Raw genomic sequence first — 11,110 nt, 5'->3', positions numbered from 1 at the left:
TGAGAATCACGTATGTTATAGATTACGTATTAATAATTCACTTATTATCCTATTCCTAAAAAAGAAAGATTTAGCATGAAATTGATTTTTTTTACATTCGTATCCACTCCTTCAGCCTTAGCAATAACTTTTAAATGTTTGTAATATTCGAGCTATGCATTCTTTAATCTGCCTGATACTGCTCATCAATACCTGTCATCTCTGATTGGGTATGTGTACCTTTAGTAAAAACGTTGCTTTATGGGAACATTACATCCGTTGTGCAACAAAGGGAGCAGTGTAAAAATCGGGGGGCCGTAACACTCATATGGGGACGGATTACCAGCGAAGCTGTTTAGGCTGCATACATGGGCTGCCTACATTATGTAACCATACATTTTTTTTTTAATATGGCATCACACTACGCCGGCAAAAGCGCCACCGCGCCTCCCATGCATCTGCCGCAACCGCTGCTGCAGCCGCGCGGACTCTTCCGACGCCCGTGACTCTATAACCGCAAGAAGCGCAGGCCACGGGCAAAGGTGCCTTCGCCACGCTCTTTCCACCTCTCATTATTCGTCGCAGGATTTAAAACAGATAAAGCGCATGAAGGCCAACTTGCTACACTAAGGGCACTTTCTAATGCATATATAGTGTTTCTCTTACAACGCCGAATTTATGTGGTTCTTTTTGGACCCAAGATTAAATAACTCTTAATTTTGGCAATTGGCGGCGTGCTTGAAGCCTGCTTCACCTCCGCTGCGGGTCGGCCCGGTACGGAACTATCTCAGGGGTCGGCCCACGCATTCCTGTCCACGCGCCGTGATGCGGACGTAAGCCGGCCACGGAACCCCCCCCTGGTAATCCATGCCCGGTGCCGCACTATTTCCAGGATCGGCGCACACATCTTTCTCGCCTATACGGACGTAAGCCGGCCAGGTTAAGGTCTGCCCCCCACCCCCATCCCCACACTGGGAACGCATGCGGGGGACGCATGAAGGGGCTAGCGGTAAACAGCTTCGCTGTAAAAAGCAAGAGTTATTTAACACTTCTGAGTGCACGGTTCCAAGTTATGATTCGCCGGAGGCGATACCGTGTTCCCTGAACGCAAGCCTTGTGAATAAAAGCAAAGTCTTCGTACATGTAGCGACGTTACCAGCTACGACAAGTCAATGCAGTCCCCAGAAGTAATCCGCTGAAAATGTGCTTGCAATTTCTGGGTTTTTCTTTCTCTCCCCTGTCAGCGTCTGTATGACAACAAAGTCCTTATTATTATTATTATTATTATTATTATTATTATTATTATTATTATTATTATTATTGTTGTTGTTGTTGTTGTTGTTGTTGTTGTTGTTGTTATTCCGGAGACAGTATATGCGAAGTCAGGTGTTAGGGATGGTGGTGGTGATGAAAACTTTAATAGACAATTGGATGTCTGCGTCTTGCCGTCTTCACTGGCAGGCAGGTAATCACTATGATGTAAGATTCTGTACAGAACACAATCTGTTACATGACATTTAGCAGTCATTCAAGCCGCACGAGAAACAAACCTTGGCGTTCAGGCCGTGAATTTCAGTAAGACTTTTCTAAAGGATCGCACGCTATAAATCCGCGTACCAGAGGGAGGCCTAAACTAAAGACATAGCAGCAAAACTTGCATGCCACAGAGCCCAATATTACCGCCGATGTTGTTCAAAGGTGGTGTTACAGCTAATCTCGCCCCTCGATTACACACGATTGGCGACCTTCATTTTGCGATCAGCGCAGACGATGTTACCCTGTGAACAACAACTGAGGACATTAACTACCAACAGAAAGTAATTCAGACTGCCTTGAATGCTTCTCAGTTTCGTCCCACACACTGGTGCCCTGTCATCACCGTAGAAAACAGATACTGTTTTTGCATGGTTCACCATCAAAATAGTGCAACTTCAACTCAATTTGTAGGCAAGTTTTTATGCGTCGCCAGTACACCGATCAAGGTGTTGGGCGGCCCTTTGGGCACAGAAGATCGGCGGACCCTGGAATATTAAGCATACGCCATATAATGCATCGCTTGTCGCGCCATATAAAGCGGATAGCGTTCCACTCGGGCGGAGCAGATGTTAAAGGGACACTAAAGGTTAATATTAAGTCAACGTGGACTGTTGAAATACCATCCCAGAAACCTCGAAATGCTTGTTTCGTGCGAAGAAGAGACTTATTTTAAGAGAAAATGCGTTCTGAAGCGTCCGCGTACCTCTAGCGCAGTTCAAATCACCCGCCCTCCGATCGAGGAGTATTGACGTCATGGTCTCTTAGTGACGTTGCGCAGTCGGTTAGTAAAACGGCTCCCGCAGACGGCGCTACGGCTTTTCTGCACAAAACGCAAACGTGTGGCCAGAAACAGAGCCAAGACAGAGCCGACAGCAGCGCGAAAACGAAACTATGGTGGCTAGTGGAAGGGAAAGCGCACGACGATAAGCTGGTTCTTTATTTTATGACGCCAACTTCGACGCTCGTTGCAATGGATGACCCTGACAACGACACATTAGCTCGCGATGCTGGGCTCGAGTTCAGCGATTGAAGCACTGATGAACGTGACCTGCTGTTGAGGGCTCGCGCTGCCGGCGTCATTGCGTACTACTACGATGACGGCCTGCTTTGAAAGGCACTTCACGCGACTTCAGTAAGTCGGCGTTGAACTCGTAATCCTCTGGACGAAAGTGCAGCGAGCACACTACGTGATTTTTCGGCTTTTTTCCCGCGCGCTGTGGCAGAGGTACGGCACTTAACCACTTCGAACGGAGAGGTTCACTCGTTGGCACACAGTGATAAGTAACGTTGGATTCGTCGCTGCATCTGCCCTTGGCCAAGTTCCGCGGACCGTTCGCGCATCCCACGACATCACATGGACGTGGCATTCTCGCTGCTTGTTCCAAATGCAAGTTTCGTGAGCCAGCAGGACCACCGCAGCACGACGCGATAAAGAAACAACTGAAACTCCAAAGTGCGCGCGGCGCAAAGTCGAGCGCGCTGAGTCGAGCGAAAACGAAACCTTTCGACCCCCCATACTACTCAAGGGTAACGTCAAAATGTTATTTTTTTTTCTTAAAATCGAATAGAAGTAGACAAGTAGCATTTTCTTCCGCCTTATAATCGAATGAATTATCTTTTTAATACGAGTAGTTGAGTACTAGTGACATAAATTATGATGAGGAGTGCTTTCGTCATCGGGCTAGTACCGGAATGTCGCTGGGGGGTCTCAAATCGTGTCGTGCATTTACCTCAATTTCTCAGTTACTAAAGCTCTGTTCGCGATTATATTGACGCCTTAGATGTTCTAGAGCATTGCTTTATCGCTTTAACTTGACTTTCTGGTAACTTTTAGTGTCCCTTTAATGTGGCCAAGCAGCCGGTGTCAGTACTGCAGCAATCCGGCGTCCACTATGTCACGCAGTGCTACATGCCCAACAAAGGACAATTACCCCGACCAGAGAGACTACATCGGGAAGCACTCTGCGTCTTTACTGGTCTCCCGAAGCGCACCAGAGCGGAAAAACTGTACAGATACGCTATTACCCCATATCGTTTACATTGGGGAAGACGCCTTTAGAGGCCATGAACATCCCGTGCACCACGCATGACAGGAAAAGACACGACCTCAGCCTCGAAGCCTCCTCGCCACCGACTCGCCATGAGGTACCGTCTTGGGCAATGTACGCATGACAAACGTCAAGCCTCTGCCTATAAAGAAAAACACGCGTTCAAACGTGCACTCCGAACTTCGTGCAGCACATGCCCGAAAACACGAACAGGACGTAGCCCAGCAGCTGACAGATGCGGTCGCTCGCATTTACCCGGATGCAGCATGTCTCCAAGTCGACGACAGGAAATCGTCGATCGCTTCCTACAATGGTAATACAGAGGGCACTGAAGCAAGCATCGAAAATACCGGCGCCAACCCGCGTCTTGTGAAATGTGAGTCGCAAGCCATTCCGCGGGCTCTCGACAGCACGATGCCCACTTCGAATGCAAGAAGCATCACCAATATTTACACGGATCAGCAAGATGCATATCTGGCTCGTAAGTCACGCTATTACGTTCATTGAGACCGTACATAGGAGGAGCAGTTGTGCAAAGCAGCAGCTGCTGATGCAACTGCAGCCAAGAAGGTTGTCGTGCACTGTGCACCAGGTCACAGTGGCATCCAAGAAAACGAGGAGGCCCATGAGGTGGCACGAGCAACAGTTTTCAACCCTTCCGCTTCATTGTCGCTTCCACCTGCGTTACCACCGTCCAGCTCTCAACCTGATTTCTACATGCTTAAATCGTTGTCCAGCGCTACCTTAAGAAGCAACGACAGAGACATCTCTGAGACGCTAGCTGTACCTCCGAACTGGCACGCAAGACCGGAGCTGCGCTTCTTCTCCGGCTGCAGTCTTGCTTGCCTCTCGCGCCAAGCGTACTAGAAAAGTGGCGCACCTACGCAATATCTCAAGCCAGTCAGCAAGATGTTTAAGCTCGCGACGACGCGCATGGCGCCTCCAACACCGCGGCCACGCCTGCCTCGACGGAAAAAAACTAGTGCTACCCACCGTCAAACACATGTGAGAATGTCGGGAACAGGAAGTAGTACGGAGAAAGTGCCTTCACCAGTAAGACGTACGGTGCCACGAGGAGTAGAGCCGACCGCTGGGAGCTCTAGAGGACCGTCGCGCAGTCCTGCAGCCCCTCCGGCCTTTTGCCAGGAAATCCAGGCTTTTACAACGGTTGTCCTCCTTTACACCACCGTCCTCCTCCTATCGTGCCTTTTAATCCCGGCAAACCTTTTACCCTTCCACATTACTGGTATTAGGCCATGAAGACGTCCCATAAAAAAGGATTTATTCAATCAATCAATTTCGCCGCTTTACGAAAGCCACGCTTCTCATGTTCCAACATCTGGGCTGGATCTGCATAATTTTCTAACGTTGGAATTTTTAAAAAATCACCCTTTGGCAGTGTCCCTCATTACAGGGTCCTCAACGTACTACCGAAGAGGAATGGAGCTGCATGCTCAGGAGCTCCGACCCTCTACATCATTTCAGGGCCGTCCAGAGGGCCCGCGACGCAGCGATGAGGCTGGGCCTACCCGTCCCGACAGGGGAGCGGCCCGCTGCTCCACCGCCTTGAGCGGTAGCGCGCCTTAGGACCGAAATAACGTTATCTGTCTATCTGTCCGACCCGTTGCATGTCGCACAAATCTACTTATTGAGCTGGATTACTCGAAAATGCAGATATATTGCCTACCCAAGAAATGAAAATGCACTAATGCGAAATTCACCCGACTTTGCGAATCAGTGCCTTTAGGGCGCCTTATGCAATTTACGAATTGTAGACCGTAAGTTCTCAAACAACATACACTTCGAACAGGTTATGTAACTAGCAGCAGTTTTGAGATAAACACCGTCAAATTTACGCGAGAATTGAGTGAGTGAGTGAGTGAGTGAGTAAGGGAGTGAGTGAGTGAGTGAGTGAGTGAGTGAGTGAGTGAGTGAGTGAGTGAGTGAGTGAGTGAGTGAGTGAGTGAGTGAGTGAGTGAGTGAGAGAGTGAGTGAGTGAGTGAGTGAGTGAGTGAGTGAGTGAGTGAGTGAGAAAACTTTATTTCGAATCAGAACCATTCGCGTCCGGCGAGTTAGTGGGCTGGGGCACTCGCCGAGGTTACGGTCACGAGTTCTTTTCTCCCGGCGGCTTCCTTGGCCTGCTGGACTGCCCAGAGTTGGTTCGAGCTGAGCAGCGCGACCTGCCATCGCGGAATGCCATGAACACATGCCAACACCATGTGTTCTAGCCTGGCTCTGGTGCCACACAGTTTGTATCGATCGGTTGTGTGTATTTCTGGATAAATACATGTATTAGTCTATTTCGTTTGTAGTTGCCGCCACTAGACAGCTTATAATCTATTGAGTTGTGGATAGGGTGGTGGATAAGTGCATCTTTGCATCTTGTAGTGGTTGGTGATGTCGTTGAACCTGGTCATTCTGGCTTGCCATTCCCATACCTCGGAGGGCCCTGTCGAGGGGTCTACGTTCGTCGCAGCTCGGAAAGTGAGTTCTCGGGCTACGTTTTGTGCGTTAGGGTTGTCCTCTCCCGTTGAATCCGGGGTGTGGGCTGGCATCCATATGATTTATACGCACCTTCGTTCCTTTTTTTTTTTTTTTTTGCTGTTTTCGAGTGTTTGGCGCCTCAGGTGAGATTCAGCTGTTCGCGAAGTTGCGTACTGCCGTTTGCGAATAGCTGATTATGTAATATGCGTTGGCTTGTGCTATGACTAACGCTATAGCAGCTTTCTCCACCGTTTCTATGCGTGTCGTGTTTGCAGTCAAACTTGTGCAGCATTGCCTATTGTGGTTAAGTACTGCTGCGGCAAAGCTACGTTTCTGTTTGTAACGTGCAGCGTCTACAAAGATCGCGTCCGTGTCTCTTCCGTAGTTTTTCGCCATGTTCTTTGTCCTGCTTCTTTTCCTACCCTCGTGGAGTACACGATGCATATCCTTAGGTAGGGGGAGGGTACGGTAAGTTTGGCCCTTATTTCCTTGGGTATGTCCCGCTTATCTCTGTGTTGTGTGTGGTAGAGGATGCTTAATTAATCTAGGATGCGTCTGCCCGCCGTCGCCTTGGATAGGCGTTCGTATTGTGCTATACGTTGAGCTTCTATTAGCTCGTCTAGCGTGTTGTGCAGTCCCAGCTCTAAGAGTCTTTCCATGCTCGTGTTTAGCACGAGCCCAATGGCTTGTTTATGTAACTTCCTAATTAGGTCGTCTAGCTTATGCTATTCTGCGGCCTACCGTCTGTTGTATGCCGCCACCTGCGTGATCTGGCTTATGACGAACACCTGCATGATTCCCATAACGCTTGCTTCTTTCATGCCCTCGTGGCTGTTTGTGATCCTCCTGATCAATCGCATTATCTGAGAACTTTGGCTTCGATTTTCAGAATGGTTTCTCTATTGCTGCCCTTGGCGTCTATGATCATTCCCAACAACCTTATCTCCTCGACTTTGGGTATGGGTTGTCCATCTTGGGTCTAGAGGTGTATGCCTGTGTAGCTTTGTGTGTTGTGGTTCTTGGGAGGTGTCCCCTTTAGCTTTGGTCTCTACAGCAACAGCTCAGATCTTTCGAGCGAGCATGTTAGACCGCTGCCTTCTAGGTATTTCTCGAGGGTTTCGACTGCTTCTTGTAGTCTCTGTTCAATCGATCCATCACTGTGACTGTTTATCCATAACGTGATGTCGTCTGCATAGATTGAGTTGTGGATTGGGTGGTGGATAAGTGCTTCTTTGCATCTTGTAATTATCTCTATCAGCAATGTATTTCGTTGAACATGTTGGGAAACACACCTCGAAATTCCTCAGAATTTGTTTCAAATGGTTCTGCTTTGCAACCCAACCTAAATTCAACCCAACAATTCCTAAATTACAATATGCACCTTAAAGTTCATAGTTTAGATGTTGTATAGCAAAATGTTGGGAATTATCCTATTATACATTTTGGTTTTCTCATGAAATAGTGTCTGCCTCCTACTATTTAAAGCAGTCAAGCTCAAGGAGTATAATTGTGCCAGATGCCAGTCATCTTTTTTTAAATTCTGCTAACTTAAGAAAGACCCTATACCAGTATACCACGCGTCCCAGTTTCATTCTATCGAAATTTGAAAATGCAGGAGTGCCAAGTAGCTGGGCAGAACCAAGGTAGGGTAATTTGCTGTCGCTTGGAGCAAGTCAGGCTACCTTTATTTCGCATTTCGCGTGCCTGCATAATGAGTTACTAATAATTAATCAAGTTCTGAAATAAAATATTCAGAACAAAAGTGTCAGCGAGAAAATCGACAAAAGAAGCTAAAAAAGAAAACGGGCGCGCGGCACTTTTTCGTGTTTCGCGAGCTTTCTTTGAGGCTCGAAAAAAAAACTTTTTTTATGTACCACGTATTGAGCAACCAAAAGCTGAATCGGGAAAATTTTCAAGATGCTCTATTACCTTCTGACTTACACTGTTGTTCAGAATATATTACTTTAGATGTTGACTAAATAAGAATAAGTAATTATGTAATTAAGCGAAATAAAGAAAAAAGTCCGATTTGCTCGAAGCCACCGCGAGCAACATATATTGGTCCTGTCAAGCTACGCGGCACTTGCATATATATTGACTTGGGCACAAATTACGTGGGACACATCTTGTAGTACTCTAGATCAAGGGGTGCCCAACAGAAGTATTGCGGGATAGAGCTGAAGCTACCACCATCGCTCCGCGCTCCTTTGTGATCTCCCTTCAGGAAACACACAGTAAGCAACGCTGCATACTTTTGGCACAAAAACAACAGTCGCTTGTTTTTGTCCTGACAGGGTGGAGTGCCTAAGCGGAAGAGGCCGTACAAACGCGGAAGCGCTATTTAACGAGATACAACCCTCTTGCAGTCAGTAAGTAGAAATGCGATTGTGGTATTTAGTGCGGAGCCGCCTCTCGGATGGGCCTGGTGATGAGAATTGCGAAGATTCATGCACCATGCACTTCTTGTCCTGGATTGCGCTTCTTACCGCGTTTACGAGAAGTAAACAAGCGAAGATGAACCCTTGTCCAGAGTGCGGAATGATAAGGCATGCAATACTCAAATAGCGAGTTTAAGATGGAGGTTACAATTGGTGCGTCGTATCGATTCCATATGGCGCGTTGCATCCGTATGTAGACAGCGGTAATGGGCTAGGAAGGGAAATTCGCGTTAATGCAACAGGAGAGGGCGGTTTGAGACGTCGGAACCCGTCTCACAGGGAGCATGTGATGGCTGGCGTATCGCACTGAGAAAGAAAGCAAGACGGCTGCCACTGTGTGCACTCTGCCCCACATCACCCACGGAGCGCAGATCACCGGTAACCGGTTCCGGCCGGTTTCGTATGAGTGGGGAGGCACCGTGTTTTGAATGCTGATGCATAACAATTACTGCGATACGCTTTACTGTCGCATTCATGTCAACACGGTTAATGATTCTATTCCGATGTTATTTCTTGTCCCGGCTGGTGAGTGGCCAGAGAAACACCCCCGCTCGTTGTCACGGGGACGGGCCAGCAGCGAACGATGGATGATAAGTAAGGAATGTAATGGAGCAAAAAGAAATCCTTGCATCCTTTGACTACTGGCTCAGTAGTCGCCACATTGGACTGGACATAGCGTATGTCTGTTGTGGTCTCGCTCGGAATTTCAGGAACACCAACAAAAGCGGGAGTTCAAGTGTAAAAAGTTTGAAGGCGATTCGAACTTCTTGAACCAGTTCGGAGGGGGGGGGGGGGATGGGGATGCATGAACTGTATATAACCATGTCCATGTCCATGGACGCATACCAATAGCGCCAAAAGCGGCCGCGGCACGAAGCTAGCGCGTTTTCAATGGAACGAGTGGGTTTTTCGCGAATAATTAAAGCTGCAGTTCGATTATTGAAAAAGGCAGGAGACAGACATGTTCTAGAAGACAATTCACACGAGACAAATGCAGTGATTACACTATGGAAAGCTAGAATTTTGTTCCCAGAGCAGTTAAAGATTCAGCGATGAAAGCCTATGGAAACGACGAAAATTTGCACTCGATTTTCCGAACAAAAGCGGTAGCTGTGATAAAAATACGGCTGCTATTGTAATAGCCGCTACAGCGGGTGTTGTCCGGAGACTCAGCTTTTGATTGATGCCTATCTCGGCTCTCTACGCATTGTCTAACACTGTTGCCAAAAGTGATTTTTGAAACACAGTCGTGCAAGTTCACGTGGTATCTTTAAAAACCCGAGCGTATAAACTGCGGGATCGCTGGAAGCCGTGTCCGGGTCCTTTAATCGCTCGCACCTATCATTCGCATCATGCAGGCAGCGGTGCGATGCTCTGCTGTGTGACATTTTAAGGCGCAAGCCTTTAGTGGCTCATGAGTGTCCGTGGTCTACGCAGGAAAGCGGTGATCAATCACAGCCGGTGACAGTGGGCTTGCATCCCATGCTCGCGGCCACGGCGGCATCCGTTCGCAGAACAGTTCAGACAACAGCAACATAGACGGTCATAGACAGGCTTTCGCCTATCGCAGTTTAGCTCAGCAAAGTGCCCACAGATTTTTTTTTTTTTTCGATGGCACGTGGGACTGAGCTCGACAGTCTCTCACCGATGGCCGAAATACAAAACTGAAGATTCGGTTTCGGTTTTTTTCAGGAGTGCTCTCCAAGTATTATATTTCCTATTTCTACTTCCTCAAACGTAGCAATGGGTTGCTGATTTGTTAAGTCATCGCTTTTATTATTAGGTTTAATTCCCTGGACAACATAACAACAAGCATGCGCAGCGCTTTGTGCTACATTAAAAAGAAAACAACAACAACAAAAAAAAACATCGTGCCTTGTAGCATGGGCCTATTCAGGAATTCTGGACATTGCACCTTCACCATTGTGTGGAATTTCATGGCAATGCAAATGCGTGACTGAATGGGCGAAATTTTAGAAAACTTTATTTAAGTATATCGGCCCAGTATCAACAAGTTTCAACTGACTGCGCTGAGGGGGCTGCGCCTAACAATCCCTTCTAACAACATATGTATTTATGCCATTTAGTGGGAACAATGGCGCTGCATTAAGGCAGTATTCTGGTCAGGGATGGGTGGTTATGTCACACGACAGGAGCAAATCGTTTTGCACGCTCTCGGCAGAGGTAACTGACTTGAAGAAGCGCCAAATTTAAACCGTAAAGTGATCTATTGCGGCTGGAGTTTCAACGGCAATTGCAGAGCAACTGTCACCCAGTCTGTTTGCGCGCGCATGTTTTTGCGAGGCAGCATGAAAGGATAGGGGGTGTATATGCGTGTGCACGCCTTGAGCGTGCGTACCTGCGCACTTGCATTTGTCTTTGTATTTGTCTTTCCGTATTTGAATCTGCGTGCGCACGAGTGCATGTATGCGCGTACGAGCATGCGCGCGTTTTTCTGTGCGTGAAGTGCCGTGTGCGTACGTGCGTACTTTTTTTGTGGGTGTGCGCATGCGCGGGCGTATGTGAATGTGAATGCGGGCGATGTGTCGTGTTTATGTGTGCGTGTTTGTGTGTCTGTGTGCATGCGTGCGAGTCCCGTGTGCGTCAGCGTGTGTGCAAGAGAGA

The sequence above is a fragment of the Dermacentor andersoni genome, chromosome 10 (assembly GCF_023375885.2).
Source record: "Dermacentor andersoni chromosome 10, qqDerAnde1_hic_scaffold, whole genome shotgun sequence".
Lineage (NCBI taxonomy): Eukaryota > Metazoa > Arthropoda > Arachnida > Ixodida > Ixodidae > Dermacentor > Dermacentor andersoni.
This window is presented reverse-complemented; position numbering follows the sequence as displayed.